At 35.4% G+C, this 19041-nt stretch overlaps 2 pseudogenes; both read right to left on the reverse strand.

The window, feature by feature from the left end:
- Positions 1-10223: 10223 nt before the first annotated feature.
- LOC146171181 (U2 spliceosomal RNA) lies at positions 10224-10396 on the reverse strand (annotated as a pseudogene).
- Positions 10397-15950: 5554 nt separating this feature from the next.
- LOC146171182 (U2 spliceosomal RNA) lies at positions 15951-16121 on the reverse strand (annotated as a pseudogene).
- Between the last annotated feature and the right edge of the window lie 2920 nt (positions 16122-19041).

Here is a 19041-nt window from a genome sequence, read left to right on the forward strand (position 1 = left end):
ACTAATTATTTATAGTTGCATAGTATACTTACTAATTATTACCACACTCTGTAAAACCAACCACATTAGCTACATAAACAATTATTAATAATTATTTACAGTTGCGTAAATAATTATTACTAATTATTGACAGTTGCGTGAATATAATTACTAATTATAACCACACTCTGTAAAACCAACCACAATTGCTAGGTAAACTATTATTACTAATTATTTACAGTTGCGTAAATATAATTACTAATTATTACCACACTGTAAAACCAACCACAATGGCTAGGTAAACTTTTATTACTAATTATTTATAGTTGCATAGTATACTTACTAATTATTACCACACTCTGTAAAACCAACCACATTGGCTAGATAAACAATTATTAATAATTATTTACAGTTGCGTAAATAATTACTACACTCTGTAAAACCAACCACATTGGCTAGGTAAACAATTATTACTAATTATTTACAGTTGCGTAAATATAATTACTAATTATTACCACACTGTAAAACCAACCACAATGGCTAGGTAAACTTTTAATACTAATTATTTACATTTGCGTAAATATAATTACCAATTACTTCCACACTCTGCAAAACCAACCACAATGGCTAGGTAAACTATTACTAATTATTTACAGTTGCGAAAATATAATTACTTATTATTACCACAAAACAATTATTACTAATTATTTATAGTTGCATAGTATACTTACTAATTATTACCACACTCTGTAAAACCAACCACATTGGCTAGATAAACAATTATTAATAATTATTTACAGTTGCGTAAATAATTACTACACTCTGTAAAACCAACCACATTGGCTAGGTAAACAATTATTACTAATTATTTACAGTTGCGTAAATATAATTACTAATTATTACCACACTGTAAAACCAACCACAATGGCTAGGTAAACTTTTAATACTAATTATTTACATTTGCGTAAATATAATTACCAATTACTTCCACACTCTGCAAAACCAACCACAATGGCTAGGTAAACTATTACTAATTATTTACAGTTGCGAAAATATAATTACTAATTATTACCACACTGTAAAACCAACCACATTGGCTAGATAAACAATTATTACTAATTATTTATAGTTGCATAGTATACTTACTAATTATTACCACACTCTGTAAAACCAACCACATTGGCTACATAAACAATAATTAATAATTATTTACAGTTGCGTAAATAATTACTACACTCTGTAAAACCAACCACATTGGCTAGGTAAACAATTATTACTAATTATTTACAGTTGCGTAAATATAATTACTAATTATTACCACACTGTAAAACCAACCACAATGGCTAGGTAAACTTTTAATACTAATTATTTACATTTGCGTAAATATAATTACCAATTACTTCCACACTCTGCAAAACCAACCACAATGGCTAGGTAAACTATTATTACTAATTATTTACAGTTGCGAAAATATAATTACTAATTATTACCACACTGTAAAACCAACCACATTGGCTAGATAAACAATTATTACTAATTATTTATAGTTGCATAGTATACTTACTAATTATTACCACACTCTGTAAAACCAACCACATTGGCTACATAAACAATTATTAATAATTATTTACAGTTGTGTAAATAATTACTACACTCTGTAAAACCAACCACATTGGCTAGGTAAACAATTATTACTAATTATTTACATTTGCGTAAATATAATTACCAATTACTTCCACACTCTGCAAAACCAACCACAATGGCTAGGTAAACTATTATTACTAATTATTTACAGTTGCGAAAATATAATTACTAATTATTACCACACTGTAAAACCAACCACATTGGCTAGATAAACAATTATTACTAATTATTTATAGTTGCATAGTGTACTTACTAATTATTACCACACTCTGTAAAACCAACCACATTGGCTACATAAACAATTATTAATAATTATTTACAGTCGTAAATAATTACTACACTCTTTAAAACCAACCACATTGGCTAGGTAAGCAATTATTACTAATTATTGACAGTTGCATGAATATAATTACTAATTATAACCACACTCTGTAAAACCAACCACAATTGCTAGGTAAACTGCTATTACTAATTATTTACATTTGCGTAAATATAATTACCAATTACTTCCACACTCTGCAAAACCAACCACAATGGCTAGGTAAACTATTATTACTAATTATTTACAGTTGCGAAAATATAATTACTAATTATTACCACACTGTAAAACCAACCATATTGGCTAGATAAACAATTATTACTAATTTATAGTTGCATAGTATACTTACTAATTATTACCACACTCTGTAAAACCAACCACATTAGCTACATAAACAATTATTAATAATTATTTACAGTTGCGTAAATAATTATTACTAATTATTGACAGTTGCGTGAATATAATTACTAATTATAACCACACTCTGTAAAACCAACCACAATTGCTAGGTAAACTATTATTACTAATTATTTACAGTTGCGTAAATATAATTACTAATTATTACCACACTGTAAAACCAACCACAATGGCTAGGTAAACTTTTATTACTAATTATTTATAGTTGCATAGTATACTTACTAATTATTACCACACTCTGTAAAACCAACCACATTGGCTAGATAAACAATTATTAATAATTATTTACAGTTGCGTAAATAATTACTACACTCTGTAAAACCAACCACATTGGCTAGGTAAACAATTATTACTAATTATTTACAGTTGCGTAAATATAATTACTAATTATTACCACACTGTAAAACCAACCACAATGGCTAGGTAAACTTTTAATACTAATTATTTACATTTGCGTAAATATAATTACCAATTACTTCCACACTCTGCAAAACCAACCACAATGGCTAGGTAAACTATTACTAATTATTTACAGTTGCGAAAATATAATTACTTATTATTACCACACTGTAAAACCAACCACATTGGCTAGATAAACAATTATTACTAATTATTTATAGTTGCATAGTATACTTACTAATTATTACCACACTCTGTAAAACCAACCACATTGGCTAGATAAACAATTATTAATAATTATTTACAGTTGCGTAAATAATTACTACACTCTGTAAAACCAACCACATTGGCTAGGTAAACAATTATTACTAATTATTTACAGTTGCGTAAATATAATTACTAATTATTACCACACTGTAAAACCAACCACAATGGCTAGGTAAACTTTTAATACTAATTATTTACATTTGCGTAAATATAATTACCAATTACTTCCACACTCTGCAAAACCAACCACAATGGCTAGGTAAACTATTATTACTAATTATTTACAGTTGCGAAAATATAATTACTAATTATTACCACACTGTAAAACCAACCACATTGGCTAGATAAACAATTATTACTAATTATTTATAGTTGCATAGTATACTTACTAATTATTACCACACTCTGTAAAACCAACCACATTGGCTACATAAACAATAATTAATAATTATTTACAGTTGCGTAAATAATTACTACACTCTGTAAAACCAACCACATTGGCTAGGTAAACAATTATTACTAATTATTTACAGTTGCGTAAATATAATTACTAATTATTACCACACTGTAAAACCAACCACAATGGCTAGGTAAACTTTTAATACTAATTATTTACATTTGCGTAAATATAATTACCAATTACTTCCACACTCTGCAAAACCAACCACAATGGCTAGGTAAACTATTATTACTAATTATTTACAGTTGCGAAAATATAATTACTAATTATTACCACACTGTAAAACCAACCACATTGGCTAGATAAACAATTATTACTAATTATTTATAGTTGCATAGTATACTTACTAATTATTACCACACTCTGTAAAACCAACCACATTGGCTACATAAACAATTATTAATAATTATTTACAGTTGCGTAAATAATTACTACACTCTGTAAAACCAACCACATTGGCTAGGTAAACAATTATTACTAATTATTTACAGTTGCGTAAATATAATTACTAATTATTACCACACTGTAAAACCAACCACAATGGCTAGGTAAACTTTTAATACTAATTATTTACATTTGCGTAAATATAATTACCAATTACTTCCACACTCTGCAAAACCAACCACAATGGCTAGGTAAACTATTATTACTAATTATTTACAGTTGCGAAAATATAATTACTAATTATTACCACACTGTAAAACCAACCACATTGGCTAGATAAACAATTATTACTAATTATTTATAGTTGCATAGTGTACTTACTAATTATTACCACACTCTGTAAAACCAACCACATTGGCTACATAAACAATTATTAATAATTATTTACAGTCGTAAATAATTACTACACTCTTTAAAACCAACCACATTGGCTAGGTAAACAATTATTACTAATTATTGACAGTTGCGTGAATATAATTACTAATTATAACCACACTCTGTAAAACCAACCACAATTGCTAGGTAAACTGCTATTACTAATTATTTACAGTTGCGTAAATATAATTACTAATTATTACCACACTGTAAAACCAACCACAATGACTAGGTAAACTTTTAATACTAATTATTTACATTTGCGTAAATATAATTACCAATTACTTCCACACTCTGCAAAACCAACCACAATGGCTAGGTAAACTATTATTACTAATTATTTACAGTTGCGAAAATATAATTACTAATTATTACCACACTGTAAAACCAACCACATTGGCTAGATAAACAATTATTACTAATTATTTATAGTTGCATAGTATACTTACTAATTATTACCACACTCTGTAAAACCAACCACATTAGCTACATAAACAATTATTAATAATTATTTACAGTTGCGTAAATAATTATTACTAATTATTGACAGTTGCGTGAATATAATTACTAATTATAACCACACTCTGTAAAACCAACCACAATTGCTAGGTAAACTATTATTACTAATTATTTACAGTTGCGTAAATATAATTACTAATTATTACCACACTGTAAAACCAACCACAATGGCTAGGTAAACTTTTATTACTAATTATTTATAGTTGCATAGTATACTTACTAATTATTACCACACTCTGTAAAACCAACCACATTGGCTAGATAAACAATTATTAATAATTATTTACAGTTGCGTAAATAATTACTACACTCTGTAAAACCAACCACATTGGCTAGGTAAACAATTATTACTAATTATTTACAGTTGCGTAAATATAATTACTAATTATTACCACACTGTAAAACCAACCACAATGGCTAGGTAAACTTTTAATACTAATTATTTACATTTGCGTAAATATAATTACCAATTACTTCCACACTCTGCAAAACCAACCACAATGGCTAGGTAAACTATTACTAATTATTTACAGTTGCGAAAATATAATTACTTATTATTACCACAAAACAATTATTACTAATTATTTATAGTTGCATAGTATACTTACTAATTATTACCACACTCTGTAAAACCAACCACATTGGCTAGATAAACAATTATTAATAATTATTTACAGTTGCGTAAATAATTACTACACTCTGTAAAACCAACCACATTGGCTAGGTAAACAATTATTACTAATTATTTACAGTTGCGTAAATATAATTACTAATTATTACCACACTGTAAAACCAACCACAATGGCTAGGTAAACTTTTAATACTAATTATTTACATTTGCGTAAATATAATTACCAATTACTTCCACACTCTGCAAAACCAACCACAATGGCTAGGTAAACTATTATTACTAATTATTTACAGTTGCGAAAATATAATTACTAATTATTACCACACTGTAAAACCAACCACATTGGCTAGATAAACAATTATTACTAATTATTTATAGTTGCATAGTATACTTACTAATTATTACCACACTCTGTAAAACCAACCACATTGGCTACATAAACAATAATTAATAATTATTTACAGTTGCGTAAATAATTACTACACTCTGTAAAACCAACCACATTGGCTAGGTAAACAATTATTACTAATTATTTACAGTTGCGTAAATATAATTACTAATTATTACCACACTGTAAAACCAACCACAATGGCTAGGTAAACTTTTAATACTAATTATTTACATTTGCGTAAATATAATTACCAATTACTTCCACACTCTGCAAAACCAACCACAATGGCTAGGTAAACTATTATTACTAATTATTTACAGTTGCGAAAATATAATTACTAATTATTACCACACTGTAAAACCAACCACATTGGCTAGATAAACAATTATTACTAATTATTTATAGTTGCATAGTATACTTACTAATTATTACCACACTCTGTAAAACCAACCACATTGGCTACATAAACAATTATTAATAATTATTTACAGTTGCGTAAATAATTACTACACTCTGTAAAACCAACCACATTGGCTAGGTAAACAATTATTACTAATTATTTACAGTTGCGTAAATATAATTACTAATTATTACCACACTGTAAAACCAACCACAATGGCTAGGTAAACTTTTAATACTAATTATTTACATTTGCGTAAATATAATTACCAATTACTTCCACACTCTGCAAAACCAACCACAATGGCTAGGTAAACTATTATTACTAATTATTTACAGTTGCGAAAATATAATTACTAATTATTACCACACTGTAAAACCAACCACATTGGCTAGATAAACAATTATTACTAATTATTTATAGTTGCATAGTGTACTTACTAATTATTACCACACTCTGTAAAACCAACCACATTGGCTACATAAACAATTATTAATAATTATTTACAGTCGTAAATAATTACTACACTCTTTAAAACCAACCACATTGGCTAGGTAAACAATTATTACTAATTATTGACAGTTGCGTGAATATAATTACTAATTATAACCACACTCTGTAAAACCAACCACAATTGCTAGGTAAACTGCTATTACTAATTATTTACAGTTGCGTAAATATAATTACTAATTATTACCACACTGTAAAACCAACCACAATGACTAGGTAAACTTTTAATACTAATTATTTACATTTGCGTAAATATAATTACCAATTACTTCCACACTCTGCAAAACCAACCACAATGGCTAGGTAAACTATTATTACTAATTATTTACAGTTGCGAAAATATAATTACTAATTATTACCACACTGTAAAACCAACCACATTGGCTAGATAAACAATTATTACTAATTATTTATAGTTGCATAGTATACTTACTAATTATTACCACACTCTGTAAAACCAACCACATTAGCTACATAAACAATTATTAATAATTATTTACAGTTGCGTAAATAATTATTACTAATTATTGACAGTTGCGTGAATATAATTACTAATTATAACCACACTCTGTAAAACCAACACAATTGCTAGGTAAACTATCATTACTAATTATTTACAGTTGCGTAAATATAATTACTAATTATTACCACACTGTAAAACCAACCACAATGGCTAGGTAAACTTTTATTACTAATTATTTATAGTTGCATAGTATACTTACTAATTATTACCACACTCTGTAAAACCAACCACATTGGCTAGATAAACAATTATTAATAATTATTTACAGTTGCGTAAATAATTACTACACTCTGTAAAACCAACCACATTGGCTAGGTAAACAATTATTACTAATTATTTACAGTTGCGTAAATATAATTACTAATTATTACCACACTGTAAAACCAACCACAATGGCTAGGTACACTTTTAATACTAATTATTTACATTTGCGTAAATATAATTACCAATTACTTCCACACTCTGCAAAACCAACCACAATGGCTAGGTAAACTATTACTAATTATTTACAGTTGCGAAAATATAATTACTTATTATTACCACACTGTAAAACCAACCACATTGGCTAGATAAACAATTATTACTAATTATTTATAGTTGCATAGTACACTTACTAATTATTACCACACTCTGTAAAACCAACCACATTGGCTACATAAACAATAATTAATAATTATTTACAGTTGCGTAAATAATTACTACACTCTGTAAAACCAACCACATTGGCTAGGTAAACAATTATTACTAATTATTTACAGTTGCGTAAATATAATTACTAATTATTACCACACTGTAAAACCAACCACAATGGCTAGGTAAACTTTTAATACTAATTATTTACATTTGCGTAAATATAATTACCAATTACTTCCACACTCTGCAAAACCAACCACAATGGCTAGGTAAACTATTATTACTAATTATTTACAGTTGCGAAAATATAATTACTAATTATTACCACACTGTAAAACCAACCACATTGGCTAGATAAACAATTATAACTAATTATTTATAGTTGCATAGTATACTTACTAATTATTACCACACTCTGTAAAACCAAGCACATTGGCTACATAAACAATTATTAATAATTATTTACAGTTGCGTAAATAATTACTACACTCTGTAAAACCAACCACATTGGCTAGGTAAACAATTATTACTAATTATTTACAGTTGCGTAAATATAATTACTAATTATTACCACACTGTAAAACCAACCACAATGGCTAGGTAAACTTTTAATACTAATTATTTACATTTGCGTAAATATAATTACCAATTACTTCCACACTCTGCAAAACCAACCACAATGGCTAGGTAAACTATTATTACTAATTATTTACAGTTGCGAAAATATAATTACTAATTATTACCACACTGTAAAACCAACCACATTGGCTAGATAAACAATTATTACTAATTATTTATAGTTGCATAGTGTACTTACTAATTATTACCACACTCTGTAAAACCAACCACATTGGCTACATAAACAATTATTAATAATTATTTACAGTCGTAAATAATTACTACACTCTTTAAAACCAACCACATTGGCTAGGTAAACAATTATTACTAATTATTGACAGTTGCGTGAATATAATTACTAATTATAACCACACTCTGTAAAACCAACCACAATTGCTAGGTAAACTGCTATTACTAATTATTTACAGTTGCGTAAATATAATTACTAATTATTACCACACTGTAAAACCAACCACAATGACTAGGTAAACTTTTAATACTAATTATTTACATTTGCGTAAATATAATTACCAATTACTTCCACACTCTGCAAAACCAACCACAATGGCTAGGTAAACTATTATTACTAATTATTTACAGTTGCGAAAATATAATTACTAATTATTACCACACTGTAAAACCAACCACATTGGCTACATAAACAATTATTAATAATTATTTACAGTCGTAAATAATTACTACACTCTTTAAAACCAACCACATTGGCTAGGTAAACAATTATTACTAATTATTGACAGTTGCGTGAATATAATTACTAATTATAACCACACTCTGTAAAACCAACCACAATTGCTAGGTAAACTGCTATTACTAATTATTTACAGTTGCGTAAATATAATTACTAATTATTACCACACTGTAAAACCAACCACAATGACTAGGTAAACTTTTAATACTAATTATTTACATTTGCGTAAATATAATTACCAATTACTTCCACACTCTGCAAAACCAACCACAATGGCTAGGTAAACTATTATTACTAATTATTTACAGTTGCGAAAATATAATTACTAATTATTACCACACTGTAAAACCAACCACATTGGCTAGATAAACAATTATTACTAATTATTTATAGTTGCATAGTATACTTACTAATTATTACCACACTCTGTAAAACCAACCACATTAGCTACATAAACAATTATTAATAATTATTTACAGTTGCGTAAATAATTATTACTAATTATTGACAGTTGCGTGAATATAATTACTAATTATAACCACACTCTGTAAAACCAACCACAATTGCTAGGTAAACTATTATTACTAATTATTTACAGTTGCGTAAATATAATTACTAATTATTACCACACTGTAAAACCAACCACAATGGCTAGGTAAACTTTTATTACTAATTATTTATAGTTGCATAGTATACTTACTAATTATTACCACACTCTGTAAAACCAACCACATTGGCTACATAAACAATTATTAATAATTATTTACAGTTGCGTAAATAATTACTACACTCTGTAAAACCAACCACATAACAGTAAAAGTCGGAAAAAAAAGTCGGAAAAAAAAGTCGGAAAGAAAAGTCGGAAAAAAAAGTCGGAAAAAAAGTCGGAAAAAAAAGTCGGAAAAAAAAGTCCAAAAATTTCTAGAACAAAACAAAGCAGTTTTTCTGTTTTTTTTCAATTGTGCCTTCTCCCCCCAAAAGGGGGAGATGCTGGGCCGGTCCCGGAAGTAGTGCAGTACCGGGTCGACCCGTGGCGGAGTTGGAGCAAGCCCCGAACACTCCGCCGCGCTACAAAAATCAGTTTAATATCATGGGTACAATTAGAACCCGTAACAGATATTAAGCTGTTAAGAACAGAGTGTTTTTCAGAAATGTTTTGTACATTTCCTAGCAGTTTTATTGCAGACACCTACTGTTGTTGTTCATTCCTTTTTAGGGGAAATCTCATCTGTAAAGTTTTATTCCTGCTGTGGGGTGAGTGTATTGTTGTGTGTGTAGGAAGTCTTTCTAACTCGAGCTGCTGAAGTCCACCGAAGTGCGAGCCCTTCAATTTGCAGCTACGTGTTTAGCATAGACTTCACGAGAAGCTGCGATGGTGTCGCTCACCGCCAGCTTCTTGAAGAGACGCATGTAGCGTTTGCTACAGAGGCGCCTCATCACTTTGTCATTGTTGGGGTCCCAGGAGCCCAGGGCCCCAACAACGACTGCCTCGATGCTGACCCGCTGGAATTTCCGGAGCAGGTATTTTCGAACGGGTTCGTACTTGGCGACCTTACTCTCCCGTGCAGCATCGAAGGCGGTTTTGCGATTGTCAAAGGGACATGTGACATCAATGACAATCGCCGTTTCCCCGCGCGCCAGAACAAGATCTGGGCGGAGGTTCGTGTCACCCACGGGCCGGTTCTCATGGGTGACGGTGAATCGCTTCTCAGCGGCTGTCTTCAGCCGGTCGACGATCCTGTTGTGTCGGCTGGTGTAGGCGACGCTCTGGCGCATGCAGTGGCAGAGAACATGCGGGAGGGATTCCTTGTCTTGCCCGCATCTCCGACACCGCTGGTCAGCAGCGACATCCCACGGCCTGGCTCCATTGAGGGGCAGCAGGTTCAGCCTCGCACGGTGCACGAAGCGCCAATCGCAGAAGCGAGTGAAGCGCCCCGTCCTCATGAAGTGGGAACTGCTACGGTCGGCCGCTACGCACTCCATCACTTTCCCCTGGTTTGGCTTTTCGTGGAGATTGTGATCTCGTGCGCGCATAGCGATGCTCCGAAGTGTCCTCACCACTTTCGTGCGCTGCTTCTGCGTGACGGTCACGTCGGCGCGAGTGATGCTGGGGCCCCCCTCTTGCATCTCCCACGTGACCGCCAGGCGCCGGGAAGCTTTGCGAGCCTCCGTCCATACAGACTGAAGCTGCGTTGCCCTAGCTCGGAAGTCTCCCTCCGTCTCCCCTGTCAGGTAGGCAGCGATGTCCTCATCCGTGGCTGGTCGGTGTAGTCTCTTCGTCGTGATGGCAGTAACGGCATGCAGCGCTAGATCTCGCACCTCTAGATCAAGAGAGGAGAGGAGCTTAAATGCATTGTCAATGCGGCAGATGTCGCTCAGCTCCGCTGCGAGGGGGATGCCGACCGAGCCCGATGCTGCACTGCCGTAGAGGTATTCATTGGCTGCGGTTCCTGGAAGATAAAGGGATTTTTTGATTAGTGGCCGCAGTGCATCGTCGAGGCGCGCCCACTCTGACTTGCCCAACACACCGCACCGCATGGAGAAATTGAGCGCTGGATATACAAATGTTTTCACAGCGTCCAATCTCTGCCAAGGGGCGAGCATTGAGCTAAGCAGGCGGCGGCCGGTGTTGATGGCCTGGTCCACAGTAGCTCTGTCCGGGAAGACGTTGAACCCCACAGGGCGGCCCAGGAACGTCTGGCTTTCAAAATCCTGGATAATTGGGATCTCAGCTCCTGCAATAAAGAAAGGAGTCAGTCTTGTACCAACCGGTGTTTTGCCGCTCAGATGAAGAGTGCGGCACTTCGCTGGGTTAAGCTGTAGTCCCAGCCTAGAAGAAAGGGATTCAACAGTATTAATGCGGGCTTGAAGCATCTCCGGGTCATTGGCCAGGGGGGTGAGGTCATCGGCGTAGGCCAGGATGTTGTGCTGCCTCTCGCCTCCCTGCACAGCACGCAAAACAGGGTCAATGACAAAATTAAACAAGAGCCCGCTCAGTGGGCATCCCTGTCGAATCCCTGCAGAAATGTCGATCGGCCGTGTTGATCCTTCTTGTCCTATGATGGTGGTGGTGTTGTCCCTGTAGAGGTCAGCGACGATCGAACAGAAGTCGCTGCCGGCGCCTGCTCCACGTAGTGCGTCGATGAGGGCGTTGTGGGCGACAGATCCAAAGGCGTTGCTGAAGTCAAGGAACGCCACGCACAGCTCCCCACCGCCACCCCTCGCTGCGTCAAGGCGCTCCTGCAGCACGAAGTTGTGCTCAAACACACCATCGTGCGGCAGGAACCCCTTTTGACAACGAGAGAGCAGCTCGTGTTCAGCGATCCATCGCTGCAGCCGAGTGGCGAGACACCCAGCATACAGCTTTGAAATCGTCGACCCGAGTGCGATGGGGCGCCAGTTCGTGACGTCCTCCGCAGGTCCCTTCTTGTGGATGAGGATGGTCCGGGACTCCTTCCATGCTGGGGGCACTCTCTTGAACTTGAGGCAGGCGTTGAATGCTGCTGTCAGGAAGGCTGCTTCAGGGTCTGTCGTCTTCCAGTGCTGGTAGGTGATTCGGTCGTTGCCGGGCGCGGTGTTCTCACATTTCCTCAGCTTCGTCAGGACCTCCTCTTCGGTGAACTTGTCTAGAGGGAATTCCGTGAGGTCGCTGCTCTTGGCCTTGTTGAGAAGAAGGCTGGTGTCCACCTCCTTGGGGCCCCACGTTGCAGTGAAGTGGTCCTCGAGATCCTGTAAAGGAACCGTGCACATAGGCGACTCGCCGTCCACAATCAGGCGTACTGCTCGGCGGCGATTCCTGCGGTAAAGAGACTGGATCTGCTGAGCGTTGTCGGGGTTGGTCGGACGGCGCGGCTTACCTCCGGCCGGAGCCTTTGGCAGCTTTACCGCCTTTCCAACCTCGGTGATGGCCTCCTCCAAGATGGAAAGAAAACCATCCCAACCCTCAGCAGACACAGGCTCACGCAGCAAACACCGGAGGCGCCTGGTGTGGTCGACGAGTATGCCCTCGCACTCCAGTTCATCAGAAAGAGAATCAGTTAGTGCTCCCTGGGTGGCAGTTGCGTCATGGTGGCCGCCGCCGTCGTCGTCTTGAAGCTGCGATGTATTGCTTTCCTCGCTGATTGTTGACAGGTGAGCCTGTAGTCCGTCGCCTGCCTGCATGGAAGGAGAATCTTGTGAATTCTTCATCTCCCTGCTGCTGTTGGGTGTGCTGCTGGCAGGCACGGGAATTCCCTGGTCATCCTGCTGGGATGGGGAGGAGGGAAAAATTAGTGCTGGTGTTGCTGCTCTCGTGGTGCTGCTCTCTGGAGGAGGAGAGATGGGGGTTAGCGGTCGTGGCTCTTCCTGGCCCGCTTCCTCCCCATTGGCGTCTTGTTGAGGCATTGCTGGTGGTGTCCTCCTTACATCTTGGCTGATGTCCTCTTCTTGTGGGGGCTCTAGATCCGGTGGTCTGGCATCCCGTGATGGCGTCCGTCTTAGTCTTCTCGTCGCCGCTAACGGTGGCACGGGACGAGGCGGTAATCCCTGCATGGCAGTCTGTTTGCGGTGCCACATGTGATGATTTTCCAGCCCTCTTTTCGATGGAAAAGAGAGCTGGCAATCACCGCACTTGTGGCTGTGCAAGTCAGTGCTGGCCACCTCGAGCTTCTCTCCAGTAAGACAGGGATGCGCTTTTGGCCGAGGACCGACCTCTCTGCGGCAGAGAGTGCAAAAATGCGTGACCTGGCTTATGCGCACCCCATGCTCACTTTCAAGATGCCGAGTCAGGGACTGCCGCCTGGACGTCCACAATACCGGGGAGTACGCGGTAGCGCATCCCTCTTCCGTACATCGGAACGTCCTCGCCAGCGGAAAGAACAGCGTAAGGCTGTTCCCATCACGGCGAGGTTGCGATCCGGGCTGTGGCGGTTCTTCATTGTTGGCCGGCCTTGGACTGGTGGACGGCGAACGGACAGGAATGCGGCTCCTGCTGGTGGTGATGTCGCTGCTTGTCGGAGGCGATGACATCACTTCTAGCGGCGGCGGTTCTCTGGAAGAAATGGCGGGGTGTATCCGCGCGACATACTGCGATAATGAATTTCCTTCCGCAGAAGAGGTCAGCGCTGCAGCTCCCACGGGGAAAAAGACTATCCAGAAAGAACAGCTAATATACACTAATAATGGGGCTGAAAAACCCGAGCGCACGCAAAAGAAAAAAAAATAAGAAGAATGCTCAACACCAAAGAAAAACAACCACAGAATATGGAGAAAAGAGGTAAAGAGCCCTCACCGAGCTCGCAGAAAAAAAAAGGTTGCAGCTGAACAGGAGAGAAACACCAGTAAACACCACACACAAATCACCCTCAATACAGTACAAGTGAAAAGAGCTCTTGGTACTGAAGCAACGCAGCAACTAATAAAAATCGGCACTCTAAAACCAGGCAAACGCGACAGAGCCCTTACCAAGCTCAAAGTAAAAAAAAAAAAGAAAAAAAAAGGAAAGGTTAACGGGAGCAAAACATGGAAAACACCACACTTGACTGGAAAAGGGCTCTCGTCAATGAAATCACTGTGCAGGAAACCAATAAATCAGCACCTCAACTCAAATAACAGGCAAAGAAATTGCACCAGGCTCACAGGAATAAAAAAAAACACACTGGTGGCAATGCAACAAAAAGTAATAAAAAATATAAATAAAATAAAGGCTCAAAGGGCGAAAAAAGTGGCAGATACTACATGAACAAACCAACAAGGGTGGCAAAGAACTTACACACGAAAAAGCAGTAAAAAAAAAAGAAAAAAAAGTAAACTTGCAACGAAGGAAAAAAAAAATTAATTTTAAGGGCGAAAAGCACTACATGAATAAACCAACGATTGCAAAGAACGTAAGCACAAACAGAAAGGAAAGGTTTAAAAAACAAGTGAAGCACAAGAAAACTAGCAAAACAAGAGAAAAAAAATTTTTACCAAATCAGGAAAGAAAAAAAAAAAAAAAAAAACACTAGAGCACAGAGCAAAAGAGAAAAAAATCCAAGGGCGAAAAACACTGGCAGATACTACAAGCCAACAATGAGGATAGCAAATCTATTCACTGAATAAACTAGCAAAACAAAAAGAGGGCTCTCACCAAGCCCTCACAGCAACCAGGAATCCACGGACAGCAGGGGTTCCAAGAGCAGCAGGTCCGGGTGGTCCATGAGTCCAGGGTCAGCAGGGTCCAGGAACAGCAGGGGGTCCAGGGTCCAGGATCAGCGGGGGGTCCAGGACAGCAGGGGGGGCCGGGTACTACACACTACACTTTGATCTTAGCCAAAAGGCTACACTTTGATCTTAGCCAAAAGGCCGAGAAGCGATAAATTGACAAGGAACTGCAGTTCGATCCCATCAAAAATGTATGCCCAAGTGGTGCCACTTATCGGTTGTTGCAGAAACAGCGTCGGTCCACCGTTTTTTGTTTGTAGCACTTGAGCTATGGTTTACCAAATCTCGACACATCCCTTGAAGGGGATTCTTAATCAAACCATTCTTTATTGCCTCAAATAATGGACTCACATGCAATGACATGCGGAAAAAGTAACCCAAGGTGTCACTGCATGCACGAGGCGCCCAACAATGCAATAAGACAGGCATTGAGAGGATTGCTGTGTTAGGCACATGGATAGCAGTGAGCTCGAATGAAAAAAGTTAGTTGGCCTCATCTTTGAGTTGTGATTGTCCTCCCCCAAAAACCGTGAGTCGCTTAGCTAGTCCCGGAAGTAGTGCAGTACCGGGTAGACCCGTGGCAGAGGTACAGCAAGCCCAGAATGCTCTGCCGCATTACAAAAAATAGTATAATGTCAGGGTTACAAATTACAACTGGCAACTGATATCAAGCTGTTAAAACAGTGTTTTCCAGAAATGTTTTGTACATTTGCAAGCAATGCTTTATTGCAGATACCTACTGCTATTAAGGCAAAAGCCTTTATTGCCTCATAGTTGTCGTTAGCAAAAGTGTCACATTTTTGCCACAGCACTTATTGGTCGCGAAGGGAAGACGTCGTGGAGGTGTCGACCAATCACAGAGCAACACCACAGTATGTGCAAATGCATAGCTCCATATGTCAATCAATGAGCAGTTACTAATTAAAAAGGAAATAAATAAGTAAATAATTATTTATATGCTATGTCCTGGTTATTGCACTAATTACTCAATATTGGCTAGGTAAACAATTATTACTAATTATTTACAGTTGCGAAAATATAATTACTAATTATTACCACACTGTAAAACCAACCACATTGGCTAGATAAACAATTATTACTAATTATTTATAGTTGCATAGTATACTTACTAATTATTACCACACTCTGTAAAACCAACCACATTGGCTACATAAACAATTATTAATAATTATTTACAGTTGCGTAAATAATTACTACACTCTGTAAAACCAACCACATTGGCTAGGTAAACAATTATTACTAATTATTTACAGTTACGTAAATATAATTACTAATTATTACCACACTGTAAAACCAACCACAATGGCTAGGTAAACTTTTAATACTAATTATTTACATTTGCGTAAATATAATTACCAATTACTTCCACACTCTGCAAAACCAACCACAATGGCTAGGTAAACTATTACTAATTATTTACAGTTGCGAAAATATAATTACTAATTATTACCACACTGTAAAACCAACCACATTGGCTAGATAAACAATTATTACTAATTATTTATAGTTGCATAGTATACTTACTAATTATTACCACACTCTGTAAAACCAACCACATTGGCTAGATAAACAATTATTAATAATTATTTACAGTTGCGTAAATAATTACTACACTCTGTAAAACCAACCACATTGGCTAGGTAAACAATTATTACTAATTATTTACAGTTGCGTAAATATAATTACTAATTATTACCACACTGTAAAACCAACCACAATGGCTAGGTAAACTTTTAATACTAATTATTTACATTTGCGTAAATATAATTACCAATTACTTCCACACTCTGCAAAACCAACCACAATGGCTAGGTAAACTATTACTAATTATTTACAGTTGCGAAAATATAATTACTAATTATTACCACACTGTAAAACCAACCACATTGGCTAGATAAACAATTATTACTAATTATTTATAGTTGCATAGTATACTTACTAATTATTACCACACTCTGTAAAACCAACCACATTGGCTACATAAACAATAATTAATAATTATTTACAGTTGCGTAAATAATTACTACACTCTGTAAAACCAACCACATTGGCTAGGTAAACAATTATTACTAATTATTTACAGTTGCGTAAATATAATTACTAATTATTACCACACTGTAAAACCAACCACAATGGCTAGGTAAACTTTTAATACCAATTATTTACATTTGCGTAAATATAATTACCAATTACTTCCACACTCTGCAAAACCAACCACAATGGCTAGGTAAACTATTATTACTAATTATTTACAGTTGCGAAAATATAATTACTAATTATTACCACACTGTAAAACCAACCACATTGGCTAGATAAACAATTATTACTAATTATTTATAGTTGCATAGTATACTTACTAATTATTACCACACTCTGTAAAACCAACCACATTGGCTACATAAACAATTATTAATAATTATTTACAGTTGCGTAAATAATTACTACACTCTGTAAAACCAACCACATTGGCTAGGTAAACAATTATTACTAATTATTTACAGTTGCGTAAATATAATTACTAATTATTACCACACTGTAAAACCAACCACAATGGCTAGGTAAACTTTTAATACTAATTATTTACATTTGCGTAAATATAATTACCAATTACTTCCACACTCTGCAAAACCAACCACAATGGCTAGGTAAACTATTATTACTAATTATTTACAGTTGCGAAAATATAATTACTAATTATTACCACACTGTAAAACCAACCACATTGGCTAGATAAACAATTATTACTAATTATTTATAGTTGCATAGTGTACTTACTAATTATTACCACACTCTGTAAAACCAACCACATTGGCTACATAAACAATTATTAATAATTATTTACAGTCGTAAATAATTACTACACTCTTTAAAACCAACCACATTGGCTAGGTAAACAATTATTACTAATTATTGACAGTTGCGTGAATATAATTACTAATTATAACCACACTCTGTAAAACCAACCACAATTGCTAGGTAAACTGTTATTACTAATTATTTACAGTTGCGTAAATATAATTACTAATTATTACCACACTGTAAAACCAACCACAATGGCTAGGTAAACTTTTAATACTAATTATTTACATTTGCGTAAATATAATTACCAATTACTTCCACACTCTGCAAAACCAACCACAATGGCTAGGTAAACTATTATTACTAATTATTTACAGTTGCGAAAATATAATTACTAATTATTACCACACTGTAAAACCAACCACATTGGCTAGATAAACAATTATTACTAATTATTTATAGTTGCATAGTATACTTACTAATTATTACCACACTCTGTAAAACCAACCACATTGGCTACATAAACAATTATTAATAATTATTTACAGTTGCGTAAATAATTATTACTAATTATTGACAGTTGCGTGAATATAATTACTAATTATAACCACACTCTGTAAAACCAACCACAATTGCTAGGTAAACTATTATTACTAATTATTTACAGTTGCGTAAATATAATTACTAATTATTACCACACTGTAAAACCAACCACAATGGCTAGGTAAACTTTTATTACTAATTATTTATAGTTGCATAGTATACTTACTAATTATTACCACACTCTGTAAAACCAACCACAT

Source organism: Amblyomma maculatum, unplaced genomic scaffold, assembly GCF_055883805.1.
Source record: "Amblyomma maculatum isolate TAMU_Amacu unplaced genomic scaffold, ASM5588380v1 scaffold_23, whole genome shotgun sequence".
Lineage (NCBI taxonomy): Eukaryota > Metazoa > Arthropoda > Arachnida > Ixodida > Ixodidae > Amblyomma > Amblyomma maculatum.